The 13,510-nt window shown below is 53.9% G+C and overlaps 1 protein-coding gene across 1 annotated transcript in view; it reads right to left on the reverse strand.

The window, feature by feature from the left end:
• Positions 1-13,510, reverse strand: part of LOC137430936 (uncharacterized) — a 194,215-nt gene that overhangs the window by 36,567 nt on the left and 144,138 nt on the right. The gene's annotated exons all lie outside the window — the stretch shown is intronic.

Here is a 13,510-nt window from a genome sequence, read left to right on the forward strand (position 1 = left end):
CCGTCGGTCCGAATGGACCATATGCTGTCACTGTTGGGCGACGAAGCCCCCGGTTCTCTATTCCGGGTGCTTTTCCGTCGCCAACTTCCAGCGCAGGTTCGCCTCGCGTTGGCCGGGACCGGGCTAACGGAACCCCGAGCATTGGCGGCCGAGGCGGACAAGTACTTCGCCGCTTCGGACACGCGGGCGAGAGTCGGCGTGGCCGTCACGGCCCTCGTGGCTGATGCTGCTAATGCTGCTGATGCTGCTAATGCTGCTGATGCTGCTGATCCACAGCATCAGCTTATACAGCATACGCAGCATGCTGATACGCACCTCGTGACCGCCGCCACGCCCCGCCCACCGCCGCGGCGAAAACCGCCACCGCGGGGAAACCCGCCAACTCCACCGGCCTGGCGGAGCCAGCCGCGCTCCTCCAGCTCCACCACCTGGTGCTGGTTCCACGCCAAGTTCGGCCACGAAGCTCGGCAGTGTCATCCGCCATGCTCCTTCAACAGGTCGGGAAACGCCCGGGCCGGCGCTCAATAGTGGCGATGAGCGCCGGCCATTCGAGCAGCCTGCTGTTCATAACGGACACCTTCTCCGGGCGCCGTTACCTGTGCGACACGGGAGCGCAGGTGAGTGTCGTTCCCGCCGGCACGTCAGACAAGCACGCCGCGGGTGGGGGCCCCGCGCTGCTTGCCGCGAACGGGATGCCCATCCGTACGTAAGGAAAACGCTGCCTCTCTCTGCGGTTCGGAGGGCAGGTTTTCCGATGGACGTTCGTCACCGCCGACGTGCCCATGGCACTGCTTGGCGCGGACTTCCTGTGCGCTAATGGGCTCCTGGTCGACGTCAAGCGCAGACGTCTTGTCCAGGCCGAGACGTTCAGCTCACTCGCTTGTGCGTTGCCCAGCTCGGCGAGCAGCTCAACGAGCGGCTTGCCAAGCGGCTTGCCGAACGGTTCGGTTCCGGCCACGTTGGTCTGTACGCTTCCGGCAGCAGACGCATTCACCCGCCTCCTCGCCGGCTTCCCGGCCCTCACGCGGCCCACCTTCTCGGCGGGGGCCGTCAAGCACGGGGTGGCCCATCACATCCCCACCGTCGGGCCACCGGTCTACGCCCGGGCACGCCGCCTCGAGCCGACGAAGCTGGCGGTGGCAAAAGCGGCGTTCGCTACCGTGGAGCGACTCGGCATCGTTCGGCGCTCAGAGAGCGCTTGGGCGTCGCCGCTGCACATCGTGCCGAAGCCCGGCGGGGGATGGCGACCGTGCGGGGACTATCGCCATCTCAATGACGCCATGACTCCCGACCGCTACCCCGTCCCCCACATTCAGGACTTTTCCGCCCGTTTGGCGGGCATGTCCTTCTTCTCGAAGGTGGACCTCATACGCGGCTACCATCAGGTCCCCGTCAGGCAGGAGGACGTCCCGAAGACGGCGGTCATCACGCCATTCGGACTCTTCCAGTTCCTACGCATGCCCTTCGGTCTGAAGAATGCGGCTCAGGCGTTCCAGCGACTGATGGACAGCGTCCTGCGCGACTTGGATTTTGTCTACGTCTACCTGGACGATATCCTCGTCGCCAGCGCGTCCCGCGAAGAGCACCTACGCCACCTCCGCACGCTCTTCGAACGCCTGGGCCAGCATGGCCTGATTGTGAACCCCGCAAAGTGCCGGTTCGGCGCCGCCATAATCGATTTTCTGGGGCACCGTGTCACCAGGCACGGGGCCGTCCCCCTGCCGGCCAAGGTGGAGGCGGTGAAGGGGTTTCCGCGCCCCCGCACGATCAGAGGGCTGCAGGAGTTCCTGTGCATGGTGAACTTTTACCATCGGTTCCTGCCCCGTATCGCCCAGCTCCTGCGCCCCCTGCACGAAGCTCTCCGAGGTAAGCCGGGCAAAGGCGACGTTACCTGGACTGAGCAGATGGACACGGCGTTCACGGGCGCGAAGCTCGCCTTGGCTAACGCCACCATGCTCGCGCACCCGGCGCCCGATGCACCGATCGCCCTCACCACCGATGCCTCGGACTACGCAGTGGGCGCGGTGCACGAGCAATGGGTGCGTGGAGCTTGGCAACCGCTGGCGTTCTTTAGCCGGCAGCTTTGCCCGCCCGAACGCCGTTACAGTACCTTCGACCGCGAGTTGCTCGGGCTTCACTTGGCGGTCAGGCACTTCCGCCATCTGCTCGAGGGCTGTGCGTTCACTGCCTTCGTCGACCACAAGCCGCTGATCTTCGCGATGGGCAAGGTCACCGAGCCGTGGTCGGCCCGGCAGCAGCGTCAACTCTCGGCCGTGTCCGAGTACACGACGGACATCCAGCACGTCGCGGGGAAGGACAACCCGGTGGCGGATTGTCTTTCCCGGGCCGTCGCCCACGCAGTCCACCTCGGCATCGACTATGCCCGGATGGCAGCGGACCAGGCCGCTGACCCCGACGTCCAGGCCTTGCGGACCGCCGTCACGGGCCTCCGCGTCACCGAGGTGCCGTTCGACGGCGCGGGCGCGGCCCTCTTGTGCGACGTCTCCCTCGGGCGTCCTCGCCCCATCGTGCCCGCGGGCTGGCAGCGCCAGGTGTTTGACGCCATCCACGGCCCTGTCCCACCCGGGCGCGAGGGCCTCCCAAAGGCTGATCGCCGACAAGTTCGTCTGGCATGGCCTCCGGAAGGCCGTCCGTGGCTGGGCCAGGACGTGCCTCGCGTGCCAGCGTGCCAAGGTGCACCGGCACACCCAGGCCCCGTTGGCCCCGTTCACGGTGCCGGAACGCCCGTTTGACCACGTCCACGTGGACCTGGTGGGACCTCTGCCCCCCTCGCGGGGTTTCACCTACGTCCTCACCATGGTGGACCGCACCACCCGGTGGCCGGAGGCCGTGCCCTTGGCGTCGACAACGGCGGCCGATGTCGCGCAGGCTTTCATCGCCACCTGGGTCGCCCGGTTCGGCGCCCCCTCAGACATCTCGTCCGACCGCGGCCCCCAGTTCACCTCGGAGCTCTGGGGGGCGGTCGCGCAGGGGCTCAGGGTCCGGCTGCACCGAACCACGGCCTACCACCCCCAGGCTAACGGCCTGTGTGAGCGATTTCACCGCTCATTGAAGGCCGTGCTCCGGGCCACCCTCCGCGACGGCGGCTGGGTCGACAGGCTCCCCTGGGTCCTGCTGGGCCTCCGGACGGCGCCCAAGGAGGACCTGCGCGCATCCGCGGCGGAGTTGGTCTTCGGGCAACCACTGCGGGTGCCGGGCGAGTTCCTCCCTGACTCCACGGCACCATGGTCCACGGCACAGCAGCGCTCCGCTCTGCAAGAGACCGCCCAGAGGTTCGCCCCGGTGCCAACGGCATGCCACGGGCACCCACCGACGCACGTCGCCCCGGAGCTTCGCACGGCGGAGTACGTCTTCGTCCGCCACGATGCCCACCGGACACCACTGCGGCCCCCGTACGACGGGCCTTTCCGCGTGCTGGAGACCGGGGCGAAGCACTTCACCCTGGACATCGGCGGTACTCCTGACCGCGTTTCGGTGGACCACCTCAAGCCGGCCCACCTCGACGTGGACCATCCACCGCCAGTGGCCCGACCCCCACGTCGGGTCCGCCCCCCTGCGGGCGGACCCCCGGCACCGCCCAGCCCCGCCGCCACGCCACCCCCCAGTCCTGCACCCATCCCAGGGGCAGCCAGGGGCATCCCACCTGGCATCCCTGCACCCCGGACGCCGCCGATCGCCAGGGGGCGCTTCGGCCGGGTCATTCGCCTGCCCCGCAAACTGGCCCTCCAGGTGCGCGGGAATTCTGGGGGGGCGCGTGTGGCGGACACAGAAGCCCACTGGCGTGGTGACATCATTCCGCGCACCAAGTGGGCGGTGGCCACGCCCGAGGGGTAGGCGTGGCCTCATGATATACACCGGGCGCGCAGCCCGGAGCGCGCCAGTGTTACAGTGAGCTCCTGAAATAAAGACGCTTATAAGTTACCGCTTGTCCGCTTCCTCCTTGCTCGCAAGCAGCGCGCGTAACGCCGTGCTTTAACATCAATAATAATCGTTTGAAATGCCAAATTATATAAAATCTACTTCGGTCACCACCAGGCAGGAATCTGCCCCGCAAAGAACAACTCAAACCAACGATGCAATGATCGAATAACTTATTTAGACACAGATGGACGACATTTTGTCCATCTTCATTGGACACACTCCATTCTAATTATTAACTTGACCGAACATCCATATCCTTTTATGTCACGTTTTGTCATTAAATGACACATCCCAGGCAAGGAAATTGGCCAGAATGGCAGCACACAATGGCCGACCTTTTTAAATACCGATATTTTGAGATCAACATTCTGGCCATAACCAAATAGCTGAAATTGAACGAGTCCAGACATTTAGCAACCCAAACGGACAACCAGTGGACATGACAATTACAAACTAGCAACCTAGAGAAGGCCCTGGAAGGGGCAGAAGTACATCAAAGACCAGGTGAACAGGTGAAAGCCAAACATTCCTTAGAGTCAAGGCCTTAGATCTGCAGTGGGGAGAAAAAGTTTGTGAACCCTTTATAATTTTTTTTCTATATTTCTGCATAAATTTAACCTAAAATGTGATCAGATGTTCATCTAAGTTATAATAATAAATAAAGACAACCTCACAAAATGAACAAATAGCACACAAAAAAAAATCCACTTTTTCATTAATTTTTTTATTGAAAGGTTTGTGAAAAACTTCAAAAAAACTTCAAAACTTTGTCGAAAAAAGTTTGTGAACCTTTACATTCAGTAACTGGTGGCACCCCTTGAGCAGCAATAACTTCATCCAAACGTTTGCTGTAACTCTTGATCAGTCCAGCACATGACGACGTGGAATTTGGGCCTATTCTTCCTTAGAGAACTGCTACCACTTAGATATTTGTGAGCTTTCTTGCATGAACTGCTCACTTCAGTTTGTGCCACAACATTTCAATTGGGTTAAAGTCTGGACTTGACTTGGCCATTCCAAAACGCAAAATCTCTTCTGTTTCAGTAATTCTGTTGTAGATTTACTTGTGTGTTTAGGATTGTTGTCTTTCTGCACGACCCACTTCCTGTTAAGCTTCAGCTCATGGATGGATGCCCTGACATTCTCCTATAGAATTTGCTGCTACAATCCTGAACTCATGGTTCCATCAATGATGGCAAGCCGTCCGGGTCCTGAGGCAGCAAAGCAGCCTCAAACCATGATACTCCCACTACCACCATGCTTCACAAAGCAGCCCCAAACCATGATACTCCCACCACCATGCTTCACAAAGCAGCCCCAAACCATGATACTCCCACCACCATGCTTCACAAAGCAGCCCCAACCATGATACTCCCACCATCATGCTTCACAAAGCAGCCCCAAACCATGATACTCCCACCACCATGCTTCACAAAGCAGCACCAAGCCATGATACTCCCACCATCATGCTTCACAAAGCAGCCCCAAACCATGATACTCCCACCACCATGCTTCACAAAGCAGCCCCAAACCATGATACTCCCACCACCATGCTTCACAAAGCAGCCCCAAGCCATGATACTCCCACCATCATGCTTCACAAACCAGCCCCAAACCATGATACTCCCACCACCATGCTTCACAAAGCAGCCCCAAGCCATGATACTCCCACCAACATGCTTCACAAAGCAGCCCCAAGCCATGATACTCCCACCAACATGCTTCACCAAGCAGCCCCAAGCCATGATACTCCCACCATCATGCTTCACAAAGCAGCCCCAAATCATGATACTCCCACCACCATGCTTCACAAAGCAGCCCCAAACCATGATACTCCCACCACCATGCTTCACAAAGCAGCCCCAAATCATGATACTCCCACCACCATGCTTCACAAAGCAGCCCCAAACCATGATAATCCCACCACCATGCTTCACAAAGCAGCCCCAAATCATGATACTCCCACCACCATGCTTCACAAAGCAGCCCTAAACCATGATACTCCCACCACCATGCTTCACAAAGCAGCCCCAAACCATGATAATCCCACCACCATGCTTCACAAAGCAGCCCCAAATCATGATAATCCCACCACCATGCTTCACAAAGCAGCCCCAAACCATGATAATCCCACCACCATGCTTCAGAAAGCAACCCTAAACCATGATACTCCCACCAACATGCTTCACAATGCAGCCCCAAACCATGATAATTCCACCACCATGCTTCAGAAAGCAACCCTAAACCATGATACTCCCACCAACATGCTTCACAAAGCAGCCCCAAACCATGATAATCCCACCACCATGCTTCACAAAGCAGCCCCAAACCATGATAATCCCACCACCATGCTTCAGAAAGCAACCCTAAACCATGATACTCCCACCAACATGCTTCACAATGCAGCCCCAAACCATGATAATCCCACCACCATGCTTCAGAAAGCAACCCTAAACCATGATACTCCCACCAACATGCTTCACAAAGCAGCCCCAAACCATGATAATCCCACCACCATGCTTCACAAAGCAGCCCCAAATCATGATACTCCCACCACCATGCTTCAGAAAGCAACCCTAAACCATGATACTCCCACCACCATGCTTCACAAAGCAGCCCCAAACAATGATACTCCCACCACCATGCTTCACAAAGCAGCCCCAAATCATGATACTCCTACCACCATGCTTCACAAAACAGCCTCAAGCCATGATAATCCCACCATCATGCTTCACAAAGCAGCCCCAAATCATGATACTTCCACCACCATTCTTCACAAAGCAGCCCCAAGCCATGATACTCCCACCACCATGCTTCACAAAGCAACCCCAAGCCATGATACTCCCACCACCATGCTTCACAAAGCAGCCCCAAGCCATGATACTCCCACCACCATGCTTCACAAAGCAACCCCAAGCAACCCCAAACCATGATACTCCCACCATCATGCTTCACAAAACAGCCCCAAACCATGATACTCGCACCACAATGCTTCACAAAACAGCCCCAAACCATGATACTCCCACCACAATGCTTCACAAATCAGCCCCCAAACCATGATAATCCCACCACCATGCTTCACAAAGCAGCCCCAAGCCATGATACTCCCACCACCATGCTTCAGAAAGCAGCACCAAACAATGATACTCCCACCACCATGCTTCAGAAAGCAGCCCCAAACAATGATACTCCCACCACCATGCTTCACAAAACAGCCCCAAGCCATGATAATCCCACCATCATGCTTCACAAAGCAGCCCCAAATCATGATACTTCCACCACCATTCTTCACAAAGCAGCCCCAAATCATGATACTCCCACCACCATGCTTCACAAAACAGCCCCAAACCATGATAATCCCACCACCATGCTTCACAAAGCAGCACCAAATCATGATAATCCCACCATCATGCTTCACAAAGCAGCCCCAAATCATGATACTCCCACCACCATGCTTCACAAAGCAGCTCCAAATCATGATACTCCCACCACCATGCTTCACAAAGCAGCCCCAAATCATGATACTCCCACCACCATGCTTCACAAAACAGCCCCAAACCATGATACTCCAACCACCATGCTTCACAAAGCAGCCCCAAATCATGATACTCCCACCACCATGCTTCAGAAAGCAACCTTACTCGGATCCTTACTCGGCTCCTTACTCGGATTCTGCAACTGGACCTGACGGCATCAGCCCACGGGTCCTAAAATCCTGTTCTTCCGCTCTTTCACTCCCTCTCTCTGTTCTCTTCACCCTCTCTTTTGCTCAAGGTCATCTTCCATCTGCTTGGAAATCTGCCAACATCACCGCTTTGCACAAAAAAGGTGCAAAAACAGATCCCAGCAACTACAGACCAATCAGCCTTCTCCCAATTATCAGCAAAGTCATGGAATCCATCATTGCTTCAGATATGAAATCTTTCCTCTTCTCCAATGGCTTGATCTCTGATCATCAATTTGGTTTCAGACCTGGACACTCTACTCTGGACATGCTGCTTCTGCTTTCTCAACAATGGATGGAGGTCCTCAATGCCAAACAGGAAATTAGAGCTGTCTCCCTTGACATATCACGTGCCTTCGATACGGTCTGGCACCCCGCTCTCCTCACCAAACTCTCCTCTTTTGGTATCCATGGAAATCTCCACGCATGGCTGGCGGACTTCCTCTCTAGTCGTAGTCAACGTGTGGCCCTGAATGGGTTTCTCTCATCTCCTCTTCCTGTTCAGGCTGGAGTTCCACAAGGCAGTGTTCTAGGCCCTGTGCTTTTTCTGGTCTTCATCAATGATCTCTCTGACTCTCTTGAAAATCCTCTGTATCTCTTTGCTGATGACTCTATTCTCTGTCGCTCCATTCTTCATCCCTCAGATCGGCAGTCTGCTGCCTCCTCACTCTCTGCAGACCTGGACAAAATCACAGACTGGGCAAACAAGTGGAACATGTCTTTCAATCCTGACAAATCTCACACTCTTACGATGTCTCTCCGAAAAGACCGACAGGACAACCCTCCCATCCACTTTCTGAATAATCCTCTCCAAGAAGTTCTGTCACTCAAGCTTTTGGGTCTCACTATCTGCCATGATCTTTCCTGGGAAAACCACATTTCAAATCTGGCCTCCAAAGCCAGTCGCCGACTGGGCATCCTCCGTCGTGCGAAGTCCTTCCTTGCCACACCTGAGCTCCTCACCACATACAAGGCTTTCATCCGCAGCTCAATGGAATACTGCTCTCCCCTCTGGGCTGGTGCTCCTGCCTCACACCTAGCTCGTCTTCACGCTGTTGAAACCAAAGCATTCAGAATCATTGGAATCTCCCGCGATGAAGCTAACTCCAAGGGCCTCTCACTCACTCACCGCAGGCAGGTTGGTGGTCTTTCCATCTTCTACCGACTCCTCTCTGGCCTTGCCCCCCCAGCTCTCTCTGGGCTCTGTCCCGCAAATATTCCTACAGGTCGCACAAGATCTGCCTGCAACCCTCTTATGGTCAAACTGCCAAAATCAAAACTCTCTGCTCACCTTCACTCCTTCATTCCTCTCTTCTCCCGCCTCTGGAACAAAATCCCTCACTCTCTTCAATCCCACTCCACCCTCCAGGTCTTTAAAACAGCTGTTCACCACCATCTCTTATCTTCCCCCATCCAAAACCTTGATCTTTTCTACCCCCGCTAATTTCACCCCAATTCCACTTTTTTGAAATACCAACTTCTGTCCTGGAAGTCATTGGTGTCCTTGTGTTTTATACTTCTCCCTCCACCCCCCCCCCCCTTCCCATGCCTCCTCCCCCCAAGCCCTCTCCCTTCCACACATCTCCCTGCTCTCAAATGTTGTGTTTGTGTGCTTCACCTTCTCTCCCCATCTTGTTTTCCGCTCCCGCTTTTTGTGTGTTTTGTTTGTCTGGTTGATTTGTTTGTGAAGTAAATGTTAGCTCTTTCACGAGCCTCGATTCAGGATACAAAAAAACAAACAAACAAAAAAAAACCCAAAACCATGATACTTCCACCACCATGCTTCACAAAACAGCCCCAAACCATGATACTCCAACCACCATGCTTCACAAAGCAGCCCTAAACCATGATACTCCCACCACCATGCTTCACAAAGCAGCCCTAAACCTTGATACTCCCACCATCATGCTTTACAAAGCAGCCCCAAGCCATGATACTCCCACCACCATGCTTCACAAAACAGCCCCAAACCATGATAATCCCACCATCATGCTTCACAAAGCAGCCCCAAACCAGATACTACCACCACCATGCTTCACAAAGCAGCCCCAAGCCATGATACTCCCACCATCATGCTTCACAAAGCAGCCCCAAACCATGATAATCCCACCACCATGCTTCACAAAGCAGCCCCAAACCATGATAATCCCACCACCATGCTTCACAAAACAGCCCCAAACCATGATAATCCCACCACCATGCTTCACAAAGCAGCCCCAAGCCATGATACTCCCACCATCATGCTTCACAAAGCAGCCCCAAACCATGATAATCCCACCACCATGCTTCACAAAGCAGCCCCAAACAATGATACTCCCACCACCATGCTTCACAAAGCAGCCCCAAACCATGATACTCCCACCACCATGCTTCACAAAGCAGCCCCAAACCATGATACTTCCACCACCATGCTTCACAAAGCAGCCCCAAATCTTGATACTCCCACCACCATGCTTCACAAAACAGCCCCAAACCATGAAAATCCCACCATCATGCTTCACAAGGCAGCCCCAAACCATGATACTCCCACCACCATGCTTCACAAAGCAGCCCCAAACCATGATACTTCCACCACCATGCTTCACAAAGCAGCCCCAAATCGTGATACTCCCACCACCATGCTTCACAAAACAGCCCCAAACCATGATACTCCCACCACCATGCTTCACAAAACAGCCCCAAACCATGATACTTCCACCACCATGCTTCACAAAGCAGCCCCAAACCATGATACTTCCACCACCATGCTTCACAAAGCAGCTCCAAATCATGATACTCCCACCACCATGCTTCACAAAGCAGCCCCAAATCATGATACTCCCACCACCATGCTTCACAAAACAGCCCCAAACCATGATACTTCCACCACCATGCTTCACAAAGCAGCCCCAAATCATGATACTCCCACCACCATGCTTCACAAAGCAGCCCCAAACCATGATACTTCTACCACCATGCTTCACAAAACAGCCCCAAACCATGATAATCCCACCATCATGCTTCACAAAGTAGCCCCAAATCGTGATACTCCCACCACCATGCTTCACAAAACAGCCCCAAACCATGATACTTCCACCACCATGCTTCACAAAGCAGCCCCAAACCATGATACTTCCACCACCATGCTTCACAAAGCAGCCCCAAATCGTGATACTCCCACCACCATGCTTCACAAAACAGCCCCAAACCATGATACTCCCACCACCATGCTTCACAAAACAGCCCCAAACCATGATACTTCCACCACCATGCTTCACAAAGCAGCCCCAAACCATGATACTTCCACCACCATGCTTCACAAAGCAGCTCCAAATCATGATACTCCCACCACCATGCTTCACAAAGCAGCCCCAAATCATGATACTCCCACCACCATGCTTCACAAAACAGCCCCAAACCATGATACTTCCACCACCATGCTTCACAAAGCAGCCCCAAATCATGATACTCCCACCACCATGCTTCACAAAGCAGCCCCAAACCATGATAATCCCACCACCATGCTTCACAAAGCAGCCCCAAATCATGATACTCCCACCACCATGCTTCACAAAGCAGCTCCAAATCATGATACTCCCACCACCATGCTTCACAAAGCAGCCCCAAATCATGATACTCCCACCACCATGCTTCACAAAACAGCCCCAAACCATGATACTCCAACCACCATGCTTCACAAAGCAGCCCCAAATCATGATACTCCCACCACCATGCTTCAGAAAGCAACCTTACTCGGATCCTTACTCGGCTCCTTACTCGGATTCTGCAACTGGACCTGACGGCATCAGCCCACGGGTCCTAAAATCCTGTTCTTCCGCTCTTTCACTCCCTCTCTCTGTTCTCTTCACCCTCTCTTTTGCTCAAGGTCATCTTCCATCTGCTTGGAAATCTGCCAACATCACCGCTTTGCACAAAAAAGGTGCAAAAACAGATCCCAGCAACTACAGACCAATCAGCCTTCTCCCAATTATCAGCAAAGTCATGGAATCCATCATTGCTTCAGATATGAAATCTTTCCTCTTCTCCAATGGCTTGATCTCTGATCATCAATTTGGTTTCAGACCTGGACACTCTACTCTGGACATGCTGCTTCTGCTTTCTCAACAATGGATGGAGGTCCTCAATGCCAAACAGGAAATTAGAGCTGTCTCCCTTGACATATCACGTGCCTTCGATACGGTCTGGCACCCCGCTCTCCTCACCAAACTCTCCTCTTTTGGTATCCATGGAAATCTCCACGCATGGCTGGCGGACTTCCTCTCTAGTCGTAGTCAACGTGTGGCCCTGAATGGGTTTCTCTCATCTCCTCTTCCTGTTCAGGCTGGAGTTCCACAAGGCAGTGTTCTAGGCCCTGTGCTTTTTCTGGTCTTCATCAATGATCTCTCTGACTCTCTTGAAAATCCTCTGTATCTCTTTGCTGATGACTCTATTCTCTGTCGCTCCATTCTTCATCCCTCAGATCGGCAGTCTGCTGCCTCCTCACTCTCTGCAGACCTGGACAAAATCACAGACTGGGCAAACAAGTGGAACATGTCTTTCAATCCTGACAAATCTCACACTCTTACGATGTCTCTCCGAAAAGACCGACAGGACAACCCTCCCATCCACTTTCTGAATAATCCTCTCCAAGAAGTTCTGTCACTCAAGCTTTTGGGTCTCACTATCTGCCATGATCTTTCCTGGGAAAACCACATTTCAAATCTGGCCTCCAAAGCCAGTCGCCGACTGGGCATCCTCCGTCGTGCGAAGTCCTTCCTTGGCACACCTGAGCTCCTCACCACATACAAGGCTTTCATCCGCAGCTCAATGGAATACTGCTCTCCCCTCTGGGCTGGTGCTCCTGCCTCACACCTAGCTCGTCTTCACGCTGTTGAAACCAAAGCATTCAGAATCATTGGAATCTCCCGCGATGAAGCTAACTCCAAGGGCCTCTCACTCACTCACCGCAGGCAGGTTGGTGGTCTTTCCATCTTCTACCGACTCCTCTCTGGCCTTGCCCCCCCAGCTCTCTCTGGGCTCTGTCCCGCAAATATTCCTACAGGTCGCACAAGATCTGCCTGCAACCCTCTTATGGTCAAACTGCCAAAATCAAAACTCTCTGCTCACCTTCACTCCTTCATTCCTCTCTTCTCCCGCCTCTGGAACAAAATCCCTCACTCTCTTCAATCCCACTCCACCCTCCAGGTCTTTAAAACAGCTGTTCACCACCATCTCTTATCTTCCCCCATCCAAAACCTTGATCTTTTCTACCCCCGCTAATTTCACCCCAATTCCACTTTTTTGAAATACCAACTTCTGTCCTGGAAGTCATTGGTGTCCTTGTGTTTTATACTTCTCCCTCCACCCCCCCCCCCCCCCCTTCCCATGCCTCCTCCCCCCAAGCCCTCTCCCTTCCACACATCTCCCTGCTCTCAAATGTTGTGTTTGTGTGCTTCACCTTCTCTCCCCATCTTGTTTTCCGCTCCCGCTTTTTGTGTGTTTTGTTTGTCTGGTTGATTTGTTTGTGAAGTAAATGTTAGCTCTTTCACGAGCCTCGATTCAGTATACAAAAAACAAACAAAAAAAAAAAACAACCCCAAACCATGATACTTCCACCACCATGCTTCACAAAACAGCCCCAAACCATGATACTCCAACCACCATGCTTCACAAAGCAGCCCTAAACCATGATACTCCCACCACCATGCTTCACAAAGCAGCCCTAAACCATGATACTCCCACCATCATGCTTTACAAAGCAGCCCCAAGCCATGATACTCCCACCACCATGCTTCAGAAAGCAGCCCCAAGCCATGATACTCCCACCACCATGCTTCACAAAACAGCCCCAAACCATGATAATCC

The sequence above is a fragment of the Myxine glutinosa genome, chromosome 7 (genome assembly GCF_964187855.1).
Source record: "Myxine glutinosa chromosome 7, kmMyxGlut1.1, whole genome shotgun sequence".
In the NCBI taxonomy this organism is placed as follows: Eukaryota; Metazoa; Chordata; class Myxini; order Myxiniformes; family Myxinidae; genus Myxine; species Myxine glutinosa.